The sequence below is a fragment of the Leptodactylus fuscus genome, chromosome 4 (assembly GCF_031893055.1).
Source record: "Leptodactylus fuscus isolate aLepFus1 chromosome 4, aLepFus1.hap2, whole genome shotgun sequence".
NCBI lineage: Eukaryota > Metazoa > Chordata > Amphibia > Anura > Leptodactylidae > Leptodactylus > Leptodactylus fuscus.
Window position 1 is genome coordinate 121,477,741 of NC_134268.1, and position 23,274 is coordinate 121,501,014.

Below are 23,274 nucleotides of genomic sequence, written 5' to 3' on the forward strand. Positions count from 1 at the left end.
CTGCATACTGTCTTTATCATGGAGTCCAATGGATGCAACACTATGCAGTAAGTTATTATGCTCTCTCTAGTTAGTAAGATAGTTTAACAAAGTTTAAGAAAATAATAAGAACATCATTTTGGACCCAAGTTAAAACCCCAAAATCTTATTAAAAGTCATTACCAAATTGCTGCCCAACCTGCTCCATTTGATAGAATCAGAAACAATCATGTCAGTTGGTGACAAGGCCAAGGGAAACGCTAGTGCTAACTATGACAGAATGAACATATCTGGTATTTAAAAAAAATCCTTAAAATGAAAGAACTTTGGGTAGTAGGACATATCCTATTTTATTTCATTTTTAATGTGTTTAACATTGGCACAGTCCTTATATATGTGTGCGCCAAGCTGCTTGCTGGTGTAGATGCATTGATTCATAATGTCCTAGTGGTTCTCAATTGAATTTAAGTCTAAGGAATGTGAAAAAAACTGTCAATAGCATTAATTCCTTTTGCCATGAAGTGCCTACACACTTGCACCACATTAGAACAGGCATTTTCCTGGACATGATGGTCCTATCCCAACAGTCAGGGCACTAACTGGAGATTTGAGAAACCCGCCAAGAATTTGCCTTTCCAGACCAGCAATGAGCAACTGTGATAGATCAGTCATGTTAGATAATACCATAGGCTGCATAATGTTCACCACATTGTCTCCAGACTCTTTCATGTCTGTCACATACGTTCATTGTGAACCTGTTCTCATCTGTGAAGAGGGTGGACATGCCAAATGGTGATCTCAAGCACATGCCCAATCAATGTGCAGAGTTCTTGGTCGTAGGCACAGATCTCACTGTGGGACTTTTAGACAAACTGTGGCCCTGGGCAAGATTAAAAGTGGAGCCTAAAATGATGATATATCAACAATGCCATCATATTTACAATGGCAGCCCATTAATAACACCCTCTTTCTGCCCCCCAAACAGTAACAACCACCCCCCTTATGCCAACACACAATTCAAATTACCACCTTTGTAAGGCCTAATAGATTTTTGTACCCCCTCATCAGTTATTATAGCACCTCCTTATAAACAATAGTCCCTTGGGGGCTACACGGTGGCTCAGTGGTTAGCACTGCAGCCTTGCAGCGCTGGAGTCCTGGTGTTCAAATCCCAACAAGGGCATAAAACCATCTGCAAGGAGTTTGTATGTTCTCCCCGTGTCCGTATGGATTTCCATCCCATATTCTAAAGACATACTGATAGGGAAAAATGTACATTGTGAGCTCTATGTGGGGCTCACAAACTACATTACAAAAAAACAAAAACAATAGTCCCTTAAAAATAGTGCCAATATTAGTAATAGCTCCCCCTTATCAGTAACAGCTCACCTCATAAATTATAGTTCACCTTATAAATAGGGTTGAGCGATTGGGATCAGAAAATATTCCGATCGGCAATCGAGTAAATTTCACGATCGCAATCGGAATTCTGATCCCGGTCCGATCTTTTTAGCCGAGATCGAGGTCAGAGGTTATTTCCCACAATGCTTGGCCAGTAGCAAGGATTGTGGGAAAAGCTAACTAGAGATGAGCGAGTACTATTCGAAACTGCCGTTTCGAATAGCACACTCTCATAGGAATGAATGGATGCAGCTGGCACACAGCCTGTTCTGGCGTCTGGCCGCTTAATCCGCTGCGCGCCGGCTGCATCCATTCATTCTAATGGGAGTGTGCTATTGGAAACGGCAGTTTCGAATAGTACTCGCTCAGCTAACATCTCTAGTAGCTAACACAGATCTGCTGCCGCTGTCGCTCCCCGTTCTTCTTGGTCCGGTTCTTTCTCATACAGACCTAGAGCGCTAACACGTCTTCTTCCTCTTGGTCACTGTCTTCATCATCTCCATCATTAATATTTTCTTGAATATCTTCTTCAACAGCCACATCAACTAGAGACCTCCTTGAAGCAATGCACTCACGTCTCCCAGCCCTGTACCCGCCCACACTCTTATAAGCCATAACAAGCCCTGCCTTCTCCCATCATCTCTAGCCTGGGAGGTGGAGGCGCACATGGCGTTCTCAAGGCCCGTAAATGAATAGAGAAGAGGAGCGAGAACAACGGGCAGCAGCAGTGATCTGTGCAGTTAACAGGGGGGACTAAGTAGCCAGAGTATTTTTTTTTAATCACTACACAGTGTGGAGTCTAAAAATTAAAGCGTTCAATTTTTGGATTCCATGCTGTGTAGTGAATAGGATTGTTTTTAAAATCCGATCTTCGATTAATGAAAAAATCCCATTAACTTGCATTAGGATCGGAATTGGGATCAGTCTCGGATTCGAATGTAAAATGATCGGAAATCGGATTTTAAAAACGATCCTGAAATCTCAAGATCGGCTCAAGCTTAGGGAGCGTTCACACTACTGTCGGTGTCCGACAGCTAGTGTCCGCTGCAAATGTCCGTGCAAAATCTTGCTCGGACATTAGCAGAGGACACTAGCTGTGTCCGTGACATTTTGTATTGATTTAAATGGAGATCAGGTGCGTTCTTTTACAGTCCGTGCCTGTCCTTAACTGTCCGTTCCCAAAGATGTCCAACTTTTCAAGCGGACAGCAAAAACCTACATGTCGGATTTTGCTGTCCACTTGAAAAGTCGGACATCTTTGGGAACGGACAGTTAAGGACATGCACGGACTGTAAAAGAACGCACCTGATCTCCATTTAAATCAATACAAAATGTCACGGACACAGCTAGTGTCCTCTGCTAATGTCCGAGCAAGATTTTGAATGGACATTAGCAGCGGACACTAGCTGTCGGACACGGACGGTAGTGTGAACACCCCCTTACTTATAAATAATCCTCCACATTATCAATGTTGGCCCTCTTATAAATAATAGCCCCTTTAACAATACCCTCTTTATAACGTTTCCCTCATATAATAGCCGTATGTATATATATATATATATATATATATATATATATATGTATATATATATATATATATATGTGTGTGTAAATATGTGGTTATAGTCACAGTCTGGGATTTCTAGGTTTTGGACTAGATTATTTAGTCCAAGCCAAAGGTAGAGTTTATTTTCACTCAAAAAGGTAGTGCAGCAACAAAAGGAAACAATACAAAAATACATACCTGCCCGGCTAGGCTCTAACTAAACATAGAATAGGCTACCTCTCCTAGAATAACAGAAATCAATAGCCAGTAGAAACATTCGGGACACAGCTCCAAAAATATGACCTCTAGGTTGGCTCTCCAGCCAAGCTCTGCCCAAAGTCCGCTGCTGGAGCTGACTTCATAAACTCTCTTGATGAGCAGACTCTCTGCAGCTCAGTTGCTGCTGGAACATCCCCAAAGTGTGGACTTGAGGGGGGTGGAATGACAGGTCCCACTGCCAACCTACCTGCCATTCCTAAAAATTAAGCCCGGTAACCGGAACTTTGAAATAACCCTCAGCAGACAATAGTTATCTGCTGAGAAACATTCTTTCTGGAGTTTCTCATCTCACCCACCTTAGTAGTCTGGGTGAGATGTCTGACCAGCCAACAGCTTACATATCCCCCCCTCTTTTCCAGACCGGAGGGCTGGGCATTTGTGGCCATCATACAGTGCACTCTTGACAGGGCATCAGCGTTTCCCAATAATTTCCCTGGCCTGTGTTCTACATCAAACGCTAAATTTTGTACAGACAGGAACCATCGGGTAACCCTTGCATTTCTGTCCTTATTCATTTTCATCCATGTAAGGGGAGCATGGTCAATGATCAATTTAAACTTTCTCCCCAGGAGGTAATACCTCAGAGCCTCTAGTGCCCACTTAATAGCCAAGCATTCCCTTTCCAAAATAGCGTAGTTTTTCTCTGCAGGGGACAGTTTCCTGCTCAGGTACATTACTGGATGCTTCTCACAATTTACAACCTGGGACAGCACTGCTCCTAAACCTGCATTTGAGGCACCTGTCTGCACCAAGAACTCTTTCTTGAAGTCAGGGGCTATCAGCACTGGCTGCTGGCAAAGAACTAACTTTAGCTTCTGGAATGCCTCCTCTGCCTCTGGTGTCCAGTGGATCATCACTGACTTCCCACCTTGCGTCAGGTCAGTGAGAGGAGCTGCAATCGAGGCAAGGTTTGGCAAAAACCTCTGACAGTAGCCAGCAATGCCAAGAAATGCCCTGACTTGCTTCTTGGTCAGTGGTCTTGGCCAGTTTTGTATTGCCTCCACTTTAATGATTTGGGGCTTTATTACCCCTTTGCCAATGACATAGCCCAGGTACTTGGCTTCCTCAAGCCCTAAAGCACATTTCTTGGGGTGGATAGTAAGGCCTGCCTCACTTATGGAGTCTAGTACTGCCTGCACCTTACAGAGGTGACTTCCCCAGTCTGGGCTATGAATGACCACATCGTCCAGGTAAGCCGCTGCATAGTCACGATGTGGCCGCAAGATCTGGTCCATCAACCTCTGAAAGGTAGCAGGAGCTCCATGCAAACCAAATGGCATAACCCTGTACTGGAACAGCCCTTCTGGAACAACAAAGGCAGTTTTCTCCTTGGCTTCTTTAGACAAAGGTATTTGCCAGTAACCTTTTGTAAGGTCCACTGTGGTTATGTAAATGGCATTACCCAACTTCTCAATCAGCTCATCAATCCTAGGCATGGGATAAACATCAAACTTTGAAATTTCATTAAATTTTCTAAAATCATTGCAAAACCTACAAGTACCATTGGGCTTTGGTATCAAGACAATTGGGTTAGACCACTCACTTTTGGATTCCTCAATCACTCCCAACTCAAGCATGTGTTTAACCTCAGCTGACACTACCTCCCTAAGTGCCTCTGGTATTCTGTAGGGTTTGAGGTTTACTTTCCTTCCAGGTTCTGTCTCTACATGGTGCTCTATCAGGTGTGTACGCCCTGGTAGATCAGAGAACTTGCATCTATTCTTCTGCAGGAACTCTATTGCCTCCTGTTGCTGGGGCACTGAGAGGTTGTTATTCACACGGACTGGAGGGATTGGTGGCAACAAATCACCCACCTCTGTATTTGAGGCCACCAAGGATTCCCTCTGGTTCCAGGGCTTAATCAAATTCACATGGTAGATTTGAAAAGGCTTCCTTTTCCCTGGTTGGTGAACCTTATAGTTGACTGGCCTTACTTTTTCCACAATTTCATATGGGCCTTATCATTTCACTAAGAACTTGCTCTCCATAGTAGGCACCAAAATAAGGACTCTGTCCCCTGGGTTAAACTGTAGGACTCTGGCAGAACGATTATAAACTCTGCTTTGGGCCTCTAGTGCTCTTTGCAGATGTTCTTTTACAATTGGCATGACTGTTGAAATGCGATCCTGCATTTGAGCTACATGCTCTATTACACTGTGGTATGGAGAAGCCTCAAATTCCCAGGTTTCTTTGGCTATATCAAGTAAGCCCCTGGGGTGTCTACTATAGACTAATTCAAAAGGGGAAAAACCTGTAGACAGTTGTGGAGCCTCTCTAATAGAGAACATCAGGTATGGCAACAGGCAATCCCAGCCATGACCATTTTTTTCTACCACCTTTTTAAGCAGATGCTTGAGAGTCCTATTAAAGCGCTCCACTAACCCATCTGTATGGGGGTGATACACAGAGGTTGGTGGGTAATTTTAAACAGCTTGCATAGCTCTTTCATCATCTTTGACATGAACGGTGTACCTTGGTCAGTCAATTCTTGAAAACATATAGAATAACTCACGGGCAATACTCTTTGATGTCGTATTACGCAAGGGAACCACCTCAGGATAGCGAGTAGCGTAATCTAAGACAACCAGAATATATTGGTGACCTCTAGCTGACTTAATTATTGGACCGACCAAGTCCATACCAATCCTTTCAAAAGGCACTTCAATAATGGGCAGGGGAACCAAGGGACTACGGAAATGTGGGGCTGGGGCATGTACCTGACACGTAGGACAAGACACACAGTAGTCTTTCACTTCCCTGTACACGCCTGGCCAATAAAATCTTTGGAGAATCCTCTCCTGTGTTTTCTCCACTCCTAGGTGTCCCCCAAGCACATGATTATGGGCCATATCAAGTACCATATGGCGGTATGGCTTTGGTACAAGAAGCTGCTCCACAATTTCCCCATTACTTTTTGCAACCCAATACAAGAGGTCATTATTCATAGCAAAATATGGGAATTGGTGGTCAGCATCAGGTTCCTGAGGCACATTGTTAACAACTGTCACATTATCATGAGCATTAGCAAGAGTGGGATCTCTCAAATGTGCAGTACCATAATTATCCGGTGAGATTTCTAATTCAGGTATATTAGGCTCAGGAGCTGGGGAAGAGGCATCATCTTTCTCTCCAGCTAGGACCTGTAACAGAAAGGTGTCGCCCTCCTCATGCACTTTGGGCGTAGGAGGGGTTTCCACCTTTGGCTGTGTGGTTGTACCTTTTCCCCACAAATCCCAGAACAAAGGGAAATCATGTCCCAAAATCACATTATGCATAAGTCTGTTTACAACACCCACTTCATAATAAACAGATCCTATTTATAGTCTCTATTGTGACCTTGGACATGGGGAAGTCCTTGACATCCCCATGGATGCAACAAACACTCATATGTTTGTCTGGGATAAAGTCCCCAGCTATCAAGCTGGCATGCACTATTGTGACCAGACTACCAGAGTCCAACAACGCCTGGACAGAATGGCCATTCACCACAACTTGGCAGACCTACTTTTTACTTTTTACTTTTTGGTAGAGTTGGAAGGGACCTCAAGGGCCATCGGGTCCAACCCCCTGCAAGTGCAGGTCTTCCTAAATCATCCCAGCTATATGTTTATCCAGATTCCGCTTGAAGATTTCCATTGATGGAGCGCCCACCACCTCCCGTGGCAGCCTATTCCACTCTCTCACTACCCTCACTGTCAGAAAGTTTTTCCTAATGTCTAATCTGTATCTCTTTCCCTTTAGTTTCATCCCATTGCTTCTTGTACTTCCTGAGGCCCATTCTCTAGTCCTGGTGCTGCAGCACAATCAGGTCAGGCAAATAATGATTGACGCCTACCAGCATCACAGTCCATAGGCTCAGAGGTGAATGGGCACTGGGCAGCAATATGTCCCCGCTCATGGCATCTCCAACACTGTACCAGCCCTGGTTTCTCTAGCAGACAGTCCCTTCTTGGGCTGGTGGACTGCCTAGAAAACACATCTCGAGCTCCTTTCCCTCCACTCTCAAATAACGGAACAGTCTTACCTGGAGGTGTTCCTGGGGGATGGTCGCGCTGTAGGGTCATCACGGAGTTCTGCCTCAGTCGCCAGGTACCTCTCCAGAAGGCTGATGAGCTGGTTGGCATCTTTGGGGTCTCCATGTCCAATCCAGCGCTGCAACACAGAAGGAAGAGCTCTGGTGAATCGGTCTAGGACCACATTCTCCACCATCTTTGCAGGGGTACAGGTGTCTGGTTCCAGACACTTTTTCACCAGGTGAATCAGGTCGTACATCTGGAATCTGGTATGCTTGTCCATATGGTAGCTCCAGGTATGTACCCACTGGGCACGGACAGCAGTGGTTACCCCCAGCCGAGCAAGAATTTCCGCCTTTGGTTTATCATAGTCCTGGACATCTCGCTGGCGCAGGTCATAATAGGCCTTCTGGGGTTCACCGGTCAAATAGGGTGCAATGACGTCTCCCCAGTCAGCAGCTGGCAGTTCTCCCGTTCGGCCACTCTCTCAAACACAGTCGGGAAGGCCTCCACGTCATCATCTGGGGTCATCTTTTGCAAAGCTCTTTGCACAGCCTTCTTCTCATCTCTGTGCTCCACAGGTTTTTGCAGGCTAGTGACACCAGTCTCTTTAAATAGCGCAATTTGCTCCATCAGCAAATGATTAGTTTTTTGTTGCTGCACATTGGACTGTACAAGATGCTTCAGTATCTCCACAGTCTGGGTCTGTATAGCGGCTGCAGCCTTTACCCAGGACATTAAAAAAAAAAAGTTTCTCCAGCAAGGAGTGGACGTGTCGTTGCCCCTAGAAACCACTGTATGCCCGCATCCTCCACCTATTGTCAGGGTCTGGGGTTGCTAGGTGGGGTGGCATAGACACACAAGTCCATATTCTTTAGTCCAAAACAAAGGTGAGTTTGAGTTTATTTTCATTCAATAAGGTAGAGCAGCGTACTGCAAAGTACAGCATTCGGCTAATCAACGCTGGTTCTGCCGTTGGCTTGACTGTGAGGAGGCGGAGTCTAAGATCGGACCAGAATGGAGACTGCTGTGGACCAATCTTAGACTCCGCCTCCTCCAGCAGAACCAGCGTTGATTGGCCGAATGCTGTACTCTGTATGGCATTTGGCCAATCAAAGCTAGTCAATGCATTCCTATGCCGAGATGCAGCAGTGCTGGCCGTGCGCTGAGCTCGGCTACACTGGAGATTCAGCCGAGCTGAGCGCACGACCAGCACTGCTATACCGGAGATGTGAACCCTGCTGCACACTCAGCTCTGCTGTATCAGAGATGTAGTAGAGCTGAGTGTGCGCTGAACCCTGCTGCACACTCATCTCTGCTGCTCAGAGATGCGCTGAACCATCCTTCACATCTCCAGTGTAGCAGTGCTGGCCGTGCGCTTAGCTCGGCTGCATCTCCGGTGTAATCGAGCTGAGCATATGGCCAGCACTGCTACATCTCGGCATAGGAATGCATTGACCAGTGTTGATTGGCTGAATGCCATACAGAGTACAGCATTCGGCCAATCAACGCTGCTTCTGCTGGAGGAGCCGGAGTCTAAGATCAGTCCACAGCAATCTCCATTCTGGTCCAATCTTAGACTCCGCCTCCTCACAGACGAGCCTCCGGCAGAGCCAGTGTTGATTGGCCGAATGCTGTACTCTGTATGGCATTCGACCAATCAACGCTGGTCAATGCATTCCTATGGGAAAAAGTCAGCTCGCGCATATCGCAAGCTGACAGGGATCCCGACCAGATACAGTCCCAAAGAGCTGTGTGAGTAACATTCTCACCTAAGTAAAGGTAATCCCTAGCTAACCCTTCCTGTACATCTATCCCTGTCTCACAGTCACATAGTTCACAGTCTCATATGAACCGAATGTTAAATCCACCATTCGTATAAATTGGAGGTCACCTGATTTAGCCAACTTTTTCAGATTTTTTTCCGATGCCTCCGTTGTCGTAGTTCCTGTCCCACCTCCCCTGCGCAGTTATTGGTGTAAAAAAAGCGCCAGGAAAGGTGGGAGGGGAATCGAATTTTTAGTGAGTTTGCCTCGTGGTATTCGATTGGAATCGAATACCTCGAACGATCTGATATTTGATCGAATATCTATTTGATCGAACAGTGTTCGCTCATCTATATTTATAATGGCTCTGTTATAAGGGAGGAACTATAATATATAAGGGGACCAATATAAGGAGGGAACACTTATATACAAAATTCTCTCATATATAACACCACGCAACAACGATTTTGCTACTGCAAGAAAAACATGTGATTTATACTAAAATGAGTGTGCTGATTCCAAATATGAACTCGGAATTTGTCCAATATGTCTATGATTATAAGTTATACATGCAAATCCTATTCAGTTATAACATTAATGCATTATATATTGGAAATATTAAAATGGACATACCCAGACCTGTCCGGCAACACAACTTCATACGTTTGTCATCGACACTCCAAGTCAGCTGCATACCACGCAATGAAAAGCGATGTCTGTTTATGTACTGATGTAAAGGGTCTTATGATGGAGTTAGATGCTACACATGTTCCTGATGAATGGAGGCTAACTGGAAATGATCAAATACTCAGAACATAAATAGAAAATGTGTGCTAACCTGAAAGTGGTAGCACTGCTGCTTGGCCTACAGTTAGGGTATACAAAGTATATGTGTTTCTTGTGCCTATGGAACTGTCATGATGACAACAATCATTACAAAATGAGACAATGGCCTCTCAGAGTCGAGAACACAGTTGGTCAGTACAATAACAATACAAATCACTGGTTGATCTACTTCACGTTTATCTTCCACCACTTCACATTAAACTCGGTTTAACCCCTTCCCGACATGCGCCGTAATAGTACGGCGCACGTAGGGTCTGTAACTATGGCGACCGCCCGGGAGCCGGGCCGGGTGTCTACTGCTTTAAGCTTCCGGCTCTGATGCCTCCGATCAGTCCCCAGACCGATCGGCGGCATTAACCCCTCCGGCGCCACCGTCAAAGGCGCCGGAGGCGCCATTTTCCCGGAGGCGCCATTTTCCCGGCGGCGCATGGGCGCCACCATTTTGCCGGTGATCGACGGCTCCTGGACCATGCTCCAGGGCCGATGTCACGTTGGCATGACAGCCGGGAGCCTTTACAAGGCTCCCAGGCTTGTCTGCAAATTCTCTCTTTTGCAGGCTGGTCTATGCAGCCTGCAAAAGAGAGGATGATTTTTTGCAATGCATTGCAATGCTTTAGCATTGTAATGCATTGCATTAGTGATCAGACCCCCTGGGGTTCAACACCCCTAGGGGGTCTAATAAATGCAAAAAAAAAAAAAAAATTTTAAAAAGTAAAAAAAATATATAAAAAAAATAAAAAGTATTAAAAATTCAAATCACTCCCCTTTCCCTAGAACACATATAAAAGTAGTTGAAACTGTGAAACACATACATGTTAGGTATCCCTGCGTCTGAAATCGCCCGCTCTACAAATCTATAAAAATATTTTTCCTGTTCGGTAAACGCTGTAGTGGAAAAAATAGTCAAAAGTGCCAAACCGCCGTTTTTTCACTGTTTTGATTCTGATAAAAATTTGAATAAGAAGTGATCAAAGCAATAACATTTCCCGAAAATGGTAGAACTAAAAAGTACACCTGGCCCCACAAAAAACGACGCCCTATGCATCCCCGTACACTGACATATAAAAAAAAGTTACGGCTGTCGGAATAAGGCGACTTTTAGAAAAAAAAATTTTTAACACAGTTTTGGATTTTTTTAAGGGGTCAAAATGTAAATAAAACCATATAAATTTGGTATCCCTGGAACCATACCGAAACACAGAATACAGGGGACATGTCATTTTGGTTGCACAGTGAACGCCGTAAAACCAAAGCCCGTAAGAAAGTTGCAGAAATGCATTTTTTCTTCAAATCCACCCCATTCTGAATTTTTTTACTGCTTCCCAGTACATTATATAGAATAAATAATGGTGGCATCATGAAGAAAAATTTGCCCCGCACAAATTAAGACCTCATATGGTTCTGGGAGTGGAGAAATAAAAAAGTTATGGGGTTTAGAAGGAGGGGAGTCAAAAACGAAAAGCGAAAATCAAAAAATGCCATCGGCGGGAAAGGGTTAATGAAACATTTTGTAATTGCACTTGATCGTGATGGAAATGGTTTCCAGTATTTGAAGGAGAAGTTTAGTACACTGAAAACTGAGGCTAAAATAAAGGGCAGAATTTTTATTGGCCCCAAAATCAGGAAACTAATGCATGAAGACAAATTCACAACAAAACTCAACCCTCTGGACCTTGCAGCTTGGGATGTATTTGTGTTAGTAGTGCAGAACGTCCTTGGGAACAGACGAGCTGAAAACTGCTGAATTAATAGACAACAGGCTTACAGCATATAGACAACTTGTCTGCCAAATGTCATTGAAAATGCATTACTTACATTCCCATCATGACTTTTTCCCACCCAATTTGGGACACGTAAGTGACGAACATGGAGAGCTTCTCCATAAAGATGTTTCTACAATGGAGAACAGATATCAAGGCCACTGGAATCCCAAAATGATGGGAGACTACTGCTGGTTTTTGCAACAGGAAAATATGACCATTCACAAACACAAAAGCAGATGCCTGAAGCACTTTTAACAATACTGGGTCTTGCTCAAGTAAAACTTTTAAACTGAAAAACGAGACTTTTTGAAATTGTGTTATTCCATTACATTTTCATACACTATTTACTACGAAAACTTTGATGTAGATCAGGTAATCGTTGGAGTAAAACTCCAAGTCTGCTGTCCAAGTGCTTAATTAATTTAGTCATATTTATACATAGGAAAACTTCCTGACATGTTACAATAATTCTGACTTCGGCTTTGGAATCTGCACACTTAATTTAGTATAGGACAAATGGTTTTTGCCCAGTAGCAGACGAAAAGTTTTTTTTCTGTTGTGTTTTGTGTAGTAGGTCATCTCTTATAACAAATTCTGTAACATCTACCTGTTCAGGTCTCTGCGCCATCCTCTGCTTGCATACTGCCGTGCAGAAGGTGTGTTCAGTTGGGTTCTTTGCTTAGAGTTCTTTGTCAGCATACATTTTAGCTGAGAGAAGAATGAATACCAACACATAGAGTGGTGTGATTTCTTGACCGCCGACCCTCAGCCTTATTAATTAGGATGACGACAGTTACCTGAGATTATTGGTCAATTAGTCAATTGGTCATAAATGCGACTATGACCTTAACACTATTATCAGAGCCTCCCACAATCATACACAAGACTTCTCCCGAGTTGCACCACTTCTCTGGAATGCTCTACCCCAGACATTCAGATTAACTTCCAATTTCTACAGCTTCAAGCGCAAACTAAAGGCATGTCTTTTCAGACATGAAAACACTTCCATACCATAATTAGAATCCCTAATATTAACCCTTCTCTGTTCCAGCTCCCACTTTATCCCACATGATATGATGCCGTTTCAGGCTAACTTTATATGCCCAGGCACCATCCACATATTAAAGGACACGACTCGTGATGGCTCAAAGTTTTATGTTAGTGTAATGACAGTAACCTCTATTACAAAATTGTCTGACCTCTGTATACGCAATGCTGCCACTAATGCTGCCCCTGCTACCTCTTGTGTCACCCCCTGTACCTCATAGATTGTAAGCTCTTGCGAGCAGGGCCCTCAGTCCCATTGTGTGAAATGACTATTTCTTTGTAGTGTATTTTTCTGTCTGTATTTGAACCCTACAAATTGTACAGTGCTGCGGAATATGTTGGCGCTATATAAATAAAATTTATTATTATTATTATTATTATGCTGGGCTCATCAATTCTAAAAAAAAATCATCCTACAATCTACCTCCTACATGCTACAAAACAGCAATATGTTTTCCATCTCAGTTGACTATAAGCAAATTCAATCATCTACAAATCTGGTTTCCAATAAATAAAGTAAGACAAATAGTTACAAAACAACTGCTGAGTATTTAATTGACAATTCTATTTTCCAAGACATAAACTGAAAAATACTCCTTTTTGAGCATCATAATACAGTCCTGTGTGGTTAACTTGGTTTGATGTACTAAAGTTATAGATTAAACATTCATTAGTTGCTTGCCCTGACCTACATAATAAGAGATAACGTTCTGTGCCTCTGTACAATATGAAACATGTTACCAGCGAAACTTCCTTTTATATCACAGATCAGAGCATATTTTGTAGACAACTGTTAAATAATTAAGCAATAATTATAAAAGCAAATGTTCACGTTTGCTCTCAATTTATGTACTGCATTCAACCGTGGGTTGTCTTGGTATATTTAAAATGTAGTGCAATGTCACACATAGTGCTAAGACTAAGAAAAGACTGCAATGGTGGAAGAATCAGAAACCCTGAATATGTCCATATAGCCCTCTGAATGTTAAGGGTTTGTCTAGAACACAGACATTTTCCATTCACTCTGCCAATTAAATATCCATGCTACTGAAATATATAATATATTGTTATTACTAGAGATGGAGAATTGGTTTGTAACTAACTGGATTCAATACAATTATTCCACACTGGTTTTTAACGAAACTGAACTAGTGGCGATTTTCTTTGGAAAAACAAAAATGGCCATACTACATGAAAATGGCTGCTGCTGTTTCTGCACACAGTTCCACACGCTGAAGGATTAGATATGCGTGACTGCACACAGTACCACATGACATAAGATTAGATGCGCACGTCTGCACACAGTTTCACTTGCCAGAGGATTAGATACGCGCCCCTTCACACAATACCACACAGGGGAGGATTAGATACGCGCATCTGCACACAATACCACACGCTGGAGGATTAGATATGTGCATCTGCACACAGCACCACACCAACAAGGATTAGATACTTGTGTCTAAAACACAGTACTACACGGGGAAGGATTAGATACAGTTTTACTCCAGGTATCCATAACAACTGATCACAGATTTTTCACTGACATCCAAAATGAGATACACATAATCACATGACGCTAATGGACATAACACACAAACAACATACAAAATACACCAGTGCAAAATTGGACAATTCTTATGGGGTCACTACACAAACATAAAATGTAATATACCCGTGCGAAGCTGGGTCCTCCTGCTAGTGTAGTATAAAAGGTTGCACCCTTATGATCAGCCTTTAGTTACTGTAATTATGCACATGTAAATAGATCTCACTGAAACATAGACTAAAGTACAATTCAGAAAAGGCTATAGGAATTCCACATAGACAGTGACTAGGTGAATTTGTGCTTCTACTGCTGCTTATTACACAGACAGTTAACCCTTTCATTGCCAATAATCAAATTTTGTATGACTGTTGTGCAATAGAGAAAATTAATCTCTATACTTTAAACTTACTATTTTACTGACAAGACAAACCTGTTAGTGAAAAATGTTTGGTTAAGGACTTTTTTGGGCAAAAGTTAACATTTTCCCATTAACCCTTTCCCGCATTTTAGAATTTTTATTTTTAACTGCCCCTTCCAAACCCCATAACTTTTTTATTTTTCAGTTCTCAGAGCCATTTGAGGTCTTAATGTTTGCAGGTCTTTGTCCAACAATTTTGCATAACCTCGCATTTATATTAACATTATCTGGGGCTAACATTTCTGTCTATAACTGCAGATGAACCAGATCGCCTTCTGTATTCTGTAATTCATAGAAGATTAAAAAAATAATGGTCAGCATGTAATGCCCTATTATAATACATTTTTCTTTTGTATTTATTACTTAAATCTATTTTCTCTGACTTAAAGTGAGCCGATTGAGAATAATCATGAAAAAATATGTACTACAGAAATACCTCTCACTAGAGATTAGTTATGGGCAAACCAATTAATTCTGAACCAAGTTCTACCTGAATAACCCAAATTGTTCAGTTTATAATGAAGCAGAATACTTCAGATGAACTAAAATGGCCACCACGACATGCATTGCATGATGAAAATAAAGAAGAGACATGCGTGTGACACCTGACAGCCTCTCAGCCAGTCAATAACACAATGCTGATTTAACAGCCCGTATATAAGATGCTGTGGGCAGGAATCATTTTAATAATAGTCAAGAAAGTAATGGATGTGTTATTCATCACTGCAATATAAAACAGCAATTACTCCATTCTGTAATACACAGCAGCAAAGCTTGAAAACAGAATTAGAAAATCAGGAGCAGGAGAAGTAGAATGAAGTTTAGTCAGATTTAATCAATTACAGCCAGATAGTGAGATAGCGTGAGGGAGAATAACTGCACTGTGCTGTGAGCAGGACTTTCAGGACTTCTGTCTGTCAATTTCAGGTAGAAACCTGGTGGACCCCATTATAGTCTATGGGGTCTGAGGGTTACTGTTTTTCAATAGAACAGTTTGATCTGTAAGTGTTTTATATTGCTTTTGCTGACAAAGTCAGTCCTGTTATTGAAAAAAATCTTTTGTTAAGGGCTTTTTTGGTGAAAAGTTACATTATTTTTGTTAAATAGATACAATCCAGTGTTCAATGGAAAAACACTAATTCCGCCACTGTTTGTTGTGTTTATTAGGGATTGTTTTTTGTTACCTAATAAACAATGACACAGCCTGCTAACCTGAAAAAAATCTGCTTATTAAGGGTTTATTTGATAACCCAATAAACAGTGATGCAACATGCTAATCTGAAAAATCTCCACTCAAGTTTTGGTTTTTTATGGTTACCCAATAAACTTTGAAGCAGCCTACTAATCTGAGGTTTGTTTTTTTTTGGTTACTCAAGAATTAGTGACGCAACCTGCTAATCTTCAGGAATCCCATGGCCAAGATGAAGACAGAAAAAGGAACCCATTGAAGTCAATGGGAGGCTTCTTTTCAGTGCAGAAATTCCACACCAAATTCCTCACCATTTTCCTCTGTGTGAATGCAACCTTACAATTCTAGACAATTCACACAACCAACATCCAAAAATCATCTTGGGCAAAACTTGGAGAAGCTTGCAGGGTGGGGATGGGAGTGATGGTACTGGTAGTAGTGACAGACACATTTTGTTGCTGCTGGTTTTGGCAGTCATTTCTCATTTGAGCACATTTTTTTACATTGCAATGGCAATGTGAAAGATAAGCAAGCAGAAACTTTCCATGGTGTACAGGAACAAATATAGGAGCTATATCTCTACATAGTGGCATGAAAATGCATCACCAGCTTATTGGGCAAAATAGAGTTGGCAGTGACACTGACAGAGGAAGTGAGCAAGACCATCCTACTCCTTTTACCCGTGATCTTCTCTGCAGGTGACTCCTACCTGTGACTGGCAGTAAGTGGTAGGTGTCACTGAGACAAGAGTTCAAATTTTTAGGAGCTGCATTAGAGTCTGAAACATTAATATGACCCATATAACTATAGTACCCACAACTGTAGTTATCAAGAATATGGTAAGTGAGCAGCACATCACTCAGCATGGACATAATACTGAGAATTGCCTGTTCTGGTAAACATCTGATCTTGCGGGGGGGGGGGGGGGGTCCTAACGCTCTAAAAGATCTAAGAGATCAGTTGGGATCTAACACCCAGGGCCCCTGCTGAGATCAACTGTTTGAAAGGACTGTGATAATATCTGTTTTGTAGTGACCATGCAATTTAATTACAGCCTGTGATGTTATCAAATGTCTACAATAAACTAGATGAGGTGTGATGTAAATAATGAAGGGGCCCCATACAGTGCACTCTCAGACGGTATAATGCTCAACAGTGGCCCTCACATAGTATAATGCTCACAGTGACTCACACAAAGTATAATATGCTCCATCGTGGCCCCAAACATTATAATATAAGTAGAAAAGTAAAATATAAAAATTAAAAATTATAGTAAAATAATTTAAAAAATAAATAAAATAATACACCAATAACACACCCTTATTTCAGGTTCTAGCCCTACCCTCAATGAAGTAAAATAAAAATTACTGTAACTTAGAGGAAAATCTGTTTCAAAAAGTGTTTTAGTGGCACTTAGAGTGCTTTAAATAAAAAAAGAAAAGAAAGGTGATAGAACACATTTTCCATCCTCTTTTGTTTATATTTTCCTGGATATAAAAGAAAAAAAAAAAACATGAAAATAACGTCCTATGTGCCACTGAAAAAATATGCAGAATTTAGTTGAATAACCCAAATGATAAAAATGTTATACCCCAAAAATCGCACATATAAAAAAAACAAAAATGTGTCTGGCCCTAAACAAGAAATTGGCCCAGTACTGAGGTGGTTAAGTAGAGGGAGATAGTGCTACTGGGTAACAAAAATGCTAATGATATTATTGTAGTAATTATGTTCATGTATTACATTCAATGGAACACTGTGCCGACGAACTAGAAGTATATATAGTATACATGACCTTGAAATTTGTTTTCTGTTCATGCCTGGAAAGATTATTACCAGTCAATAAATCATATGAGTCTCCCATATAATCATTTCAAGTGTTTCTGTGACATGAAGGAAATGAAGCAATACAAACATGGTATTTTTGCAAGTGAACACATTAGATGACATCAATAACTCAAAATAAGGGTTTTAATCCAGTAAGTGCTTTCCAGGCTCGCTTAGGTTTATTTTAAACAGAACATTTTAGAGCCACAGATGAGAATTAGAAGACAATTACATGCTATCTCCATTGTCTTCAATGATGTGGGATAATACTTGCAGGTAGGTGCACCATGTGCTGCTGCTGCAATGTAGGTCAAGCAATGCCTGAAATGTATTCAGGAGCCCTTGACACATAAATATGTGCTGTGGAAATAACAGCCTTTCTAGCCTTTACACTGTAATAGAGTAACTCCCTACTAAAGTTATGATTACACATGACAAGTTCATCTACCTCTATTTATATTCTGTTATCTATAACCACTGAAAATAGAATAAGGTTTATTCACTCATAGTGTAGTACAATGTATCAACTTCACAATGAAGTCCTTTTCAAGCGCTGTAATAGTGAAATATTGCAGAATACTATGGTTGAATAAACCTTTTTATTACTATATGGTTTTGCAGTATCGCTCTATTTTTCTAAGGAATATTATTGCAGTCACTGGAGAGTTCACCTGTTGAGCAGAGCACGCACATGGTAGTTAAAGGGGTTGTCCAGGAAAAAACTTGTTGTACCAGAGCACTTATCTGCGTGTCTACATAGTGGCAAAACTATGCATAATAACATTGTTTAATACTGTTTAGCAAATTCATTGGAAATCAAATTGTATATTCAATGGTATTGTTTAAGGCAGGGATCTCAAACTCAACTCAGCATGTGGGCCGCAGAGCAAGATCCCAGCCAGTCGGCGGGCTGCACCGCGGTAAATTTAGCTCCACCCACTCTTATGTTGACTCCGCCCATTCATTTTTCATGTGCCCCCACACTGTATAATCCTCCTACAGTCACCCGTAAACTATATGTCCCCCTCCATCTTTCCCCCAGTTACATATACCCCCCTCATCTGCCCCCAGATTCATGTCCCTCCATCTCTGCCCCAGATTCATGTCCCTCCATCTCTGCCCCCAGATTCATGTCCCCCCATCTCTGCCCTCAGATTCATGTCCCCCCATCTCTGCCCCCAGATTCATGTCCCCCATCTCTGCCCCCAGATTCATGTCCCCCCATCTCTGCCCCCAGATTCATGTCCCTCCATCTCTGCCCCCAGATTCATGTCCCCCCATCTCTGCCCCCAGATTCATGTCCCCCATCTCTGCCCCCAGATTCATGCCCCCCCATCTCTGCCCCCAGATTCATGTCCCTCCATCTCTGCCCCCAGATTCATGTCCCCCATCTCTGCCCCCAGATTCATGTCCCCTCCATCTCTGCCTCCAGATTCATGTCCCTCCATTTCTGCCCCAGTGTCATGCCGTTCTCCCCTCTCCCTTCGTCTGCCCCCAGTGTCATGAGCCCCTTCATTCCACCTCAATGTTTAAAGAGGACCTTTCACCATTTTGCCCACAGGCAGTTCTATATACTGCCGGAAAGCTGACAGTGCACTGAGTTCAGCACACTGTCGGCTTTCCCTATGTGGGCCCGGTGTGAAGAACTTACGGTCCGGTACCGTAGCTCTTCTATGGTCAGAAGGGCGTTTCTGACAGTCAGTCAGAGACGTCCTTCTTCACAGCACAGCCAATCGCGCTGTGCTGTGAGAGCCGGGAGGAACGCCCCCTCCCTCTGCTCGCAGTACTCATCCATAGACGAGCATTATCACGGAGGGAGGGGGGAGTTCCTCCCGGCTCTCACAGCACAGCACGATTGGCTGTGCTGTGAAGAAGGACGTCTCTGACTGACTGTCAGAAACGCCCTTCTGACCATAGAAGAGCTATGGTACCGGACCGTAAGCTCTTCACACCGGGCCCACGTCGGGAAAGCCGACAGTGTGCTGAACTCAGCGCACTGTCAGCTTTCCGGCAGTATATAGAACTGCCTGTGGGCAAAATGGTGAAAGGTCCTCTTTAACACACAAAAAAACACTTATACTCACCATCCAACGCTCCCCCACCGCGCTCTGCAGTTTCACTAATAGATCTGTAGGCGCGATGTGATGATGTGACGTCATCACATCGCGCCTATATGTCCACTAGCCGGAACGTAGCGGCTAGTGGATATAATCATCTCGCAATGTATTCAACTCGGATCTGGCGTCCCTAGGCTTGTGCGGGCCGCACAAAATTGTTCGGGGGGCCGCATGCAGCCCGCGGGCCGCGAGTTTGAGACCCCTGGTTTAAGGGAACCAATAGTAATAGTGTGAGAAAATAATCTATAGTGAATTCCAGATTCTAATTAAAAGTGGTTATACACCTCAGATTAGTGACAGCCAAACCTGTCAATTTCAGTGGGACCAGCCAACCATCTTATGTGTAGTAGGACCTACTGACTCTCCCTTAATGGCAGATGTTGGGTGGAGAAAAAAATTCATCAGTTGGATTTGAAGATATCGAGTCCTTTGTTTAAGACAATCAATATTTTTTTTCCATTCAGAATGTATGCACACTATGCAAAGGTTAAAAGAGTTTTCCAATCCCTAATGTTTTCCAACTCCCAGGAATGTGATCGCCTATCCTGTCCTATGGCCTATTCCCCTGTTCACTGCTGTAGTGCCTGTAGGCTGCTGTAGTGGCTGATTTTTGCTGTGCCTGTGTGTTGGACCCACTCAGACCAGAAAATGATAACCTACGACCACCCTGGGAGAACCATAAAGGAAGCTAGACTATCACAGTGACCTTATAGGCACCAAAACTCCCAGGAGAGGTGCACAGGGTAATAGGGAGGATCAGTTGGATGTGATGCCAGTCCAAGTAAGCAGACACCAGCAGGTCCCTGGGCTGAGATAGTGAGTTGGTGTCAGTACTCCTCTCCAACTAGGATCTGGAGCCCAGGGATTAGCTGTAAGGAAGGCAATGTCTAGGCCAGGATCAGTTGAAGTACTCATTGCTTTATTGTAACAGGCATCTGCTGGTTCACATATCCTGTAGCAGTGAGCTGTCGCAAAGTGGCTTGTAGCTGGCTGAAACCACCCATGTAAGATGTCTGCAGGTTCAGTTTCTGGTCCCCTGCAGGAGTTCAGTTACCTTGTAGAGGTAGGTGCAGGCTGCCAGGGTTGTAGTTTTGCTCAGCCTGATATAATCCTGCCCTCTTAATGATAGTGATGCAGGACGCTGTCACACAACTTCTTTGCCCTGCCGATGCTGTGGCACTTCCTCACAGCACACAGTGTCAAGCATACAAAATGGCTACTGACACACAATACTAACTGCTTCTTCTCCCTTGGCTGCTTACAGAATATTACTTCCTCTCTCTGCTATGACTATTTCCTGTTCCAGCCACAGATCCGCCCACTATACTGTTTGACGCTATCATACCTCCCAACTTTTGAAGAACCGAAAGAGGGACAAAGTGTGCGTAGCGCGCTGCAGCAAATTTAGCTCCACCCACTTTTCTGTTGTCTCCGCCCATTCTCATTCATTTTTCATGTGCCCCCACAAAGTATAATCCTCCTACAGTCACCTGTAAATTATATGTCCCCCCTCCATCTCTCCCCCAGTTTCATGTCCCCCCATCTCTGTCCCCAATTTCATGTCCCCCCTCCATCTCTGCCCCCAGTTTCATGTCCCCCCATCTCTGCCCACAGTGTCATGTCCCCCCATCTCTGCCCCAGAATCATGTCCCCCATCTCTGCCGCCAGAATCATGTCCCCCATCTCTGCCCCCAGATTCATGTCCTCTCATCTCTGCCCCAGAATCATTTACCCATCTCTTACCCCAGAATCATGTCCCCCATCTCTGCCCCCAGAATCATGTCCCCCCATCTCTGCCCCCAGAATCATGTCCCCCCATATCTGCCCCCAGATTCATGTCCCCCCATCTCTGGACCCCCCAGAATCATGTCCCCATCTCTGCCCCAAGATTCATGTCTCCCCATCTCTGCCCCCAGAATCATGTCCCCCCATCTCTTCCCCCAGATTCATGTTCCCCCATCTCTGCCCCTAGAATCATGTCCCCCATCTCTTCCCCCAGAATCATGTCCCCAATCTCTGCCCCCAGATTCATGTCCCCCCATCTCTGCCCCCAGAATCATGTCCCCATCTCTGCCCCCAGAATCATGTCCCCCATCTCTGCCCCAAGATTCATGTCCTCATCTCTGCCCCCAGAATCATGTCCCCCCATCTCTACCCCCAGATTCATGTCCCCCCATCTCTGCCCGTAGAATCATGTCCCCCCATCTCTACCCCAGATTCATGTCCCCCATCTCTGCCCCCAGATTAATGTCCCCCCATCTCTGCCCGTAGAATCATGTCCCCCCATCTCTACCCCAGAATCATGTCCCCCATCTCTTCCCCAGAATCATGTCCCCCATCTCTGCCCCCAGAATCATGTCCCCCATCTCTGACCCCAGAATCATGTCCCCATCTCTGCTCCAAGATTCATGTCCCCCCATCTCTGCCCCCAGATTCATGTCCCCCCCATTTCTGCCCGTACAATCATGTGCCCCATCTCTGCCCCCAGAATCTTGTCCCCGCATCTCTGCCCCCAGAATCATGTCCCCCGCATCTCTGCCCCCAGAATCATGTCCCCCATCTCTGCCCCAAGATTCATGTCCCCCCATCTCTGCCCCCAGAATCATGTCCCTCATCTCTGCCCGTAGAATCATGTCCCCCCATCTCTGCCCACAGTTTCATGTCCCCCCATCTCTGCCCCCAGAATCATGTCCCCCATCTCTGCCGCCAGAATCATGTCCCCCATCTCTGCCCCCAGATTCATGTCCCCCCATCTCTGCCCCAGAATCATTTCCCCCATCTCTTCCCCCAGAATCATGTCCCCCCATCTCTTCCCCCAGAATCATGTCCCCCATCTCTTCCTCCAGAATCATGTCCCCCCATATCTGCCCCCAGATTCATGTCCCCCCATCTCTGCCCCCAGATTAATGTCCCCCATCTTTGCCCCAGAATCATGTACCCCCATCACTGCCCCCAGAATCGTGTCCCCCCATATCTGCCCCTAGAATCATGTCTCCCCATCTCTGCCCCCAGAATCATGTCCCCCCATCTCTGCCCGTAGAATCATGTCCCCCCATCTCTGCCGCCAGAATCATGTCCCCCATCTCTGCCCCAGAATCATGTCCCCATCTCTGCCTCAAGATTCATGTCCCCCATCTCTGCCCCCAGATTCATGTCCTCCCACCTCTGCCCGTAGAATCATGTCCCCCCATCTCTGCCCCCAGAATCATGTCCCTCCATCTCTGCCCCCAAAATCATGTCCCCCCATCTCTGCACCTAGAATCTTGTCCCCCATCTCTGCCTCAAGATTCATGTCCCCCATCTCTGCCCCCAGATTCATGTCCTCCCATCTCTGCCCGTAGAATCATGTCCCCCCATCTCTACCCCAGAATCATGTCCCCCATCTCTGCCCCCAGATTAATGTCCCCCCATCTCTGCCCGTAGAATCATGTCCCCCCATCTCTACCCCAGAATCATGTCCCCCATCTCTTCCCCAGAATCATGTCCCCCATCTCTGCCCCCAGAATCATGTCCCCCATCTCTGACCCCAGAATCATG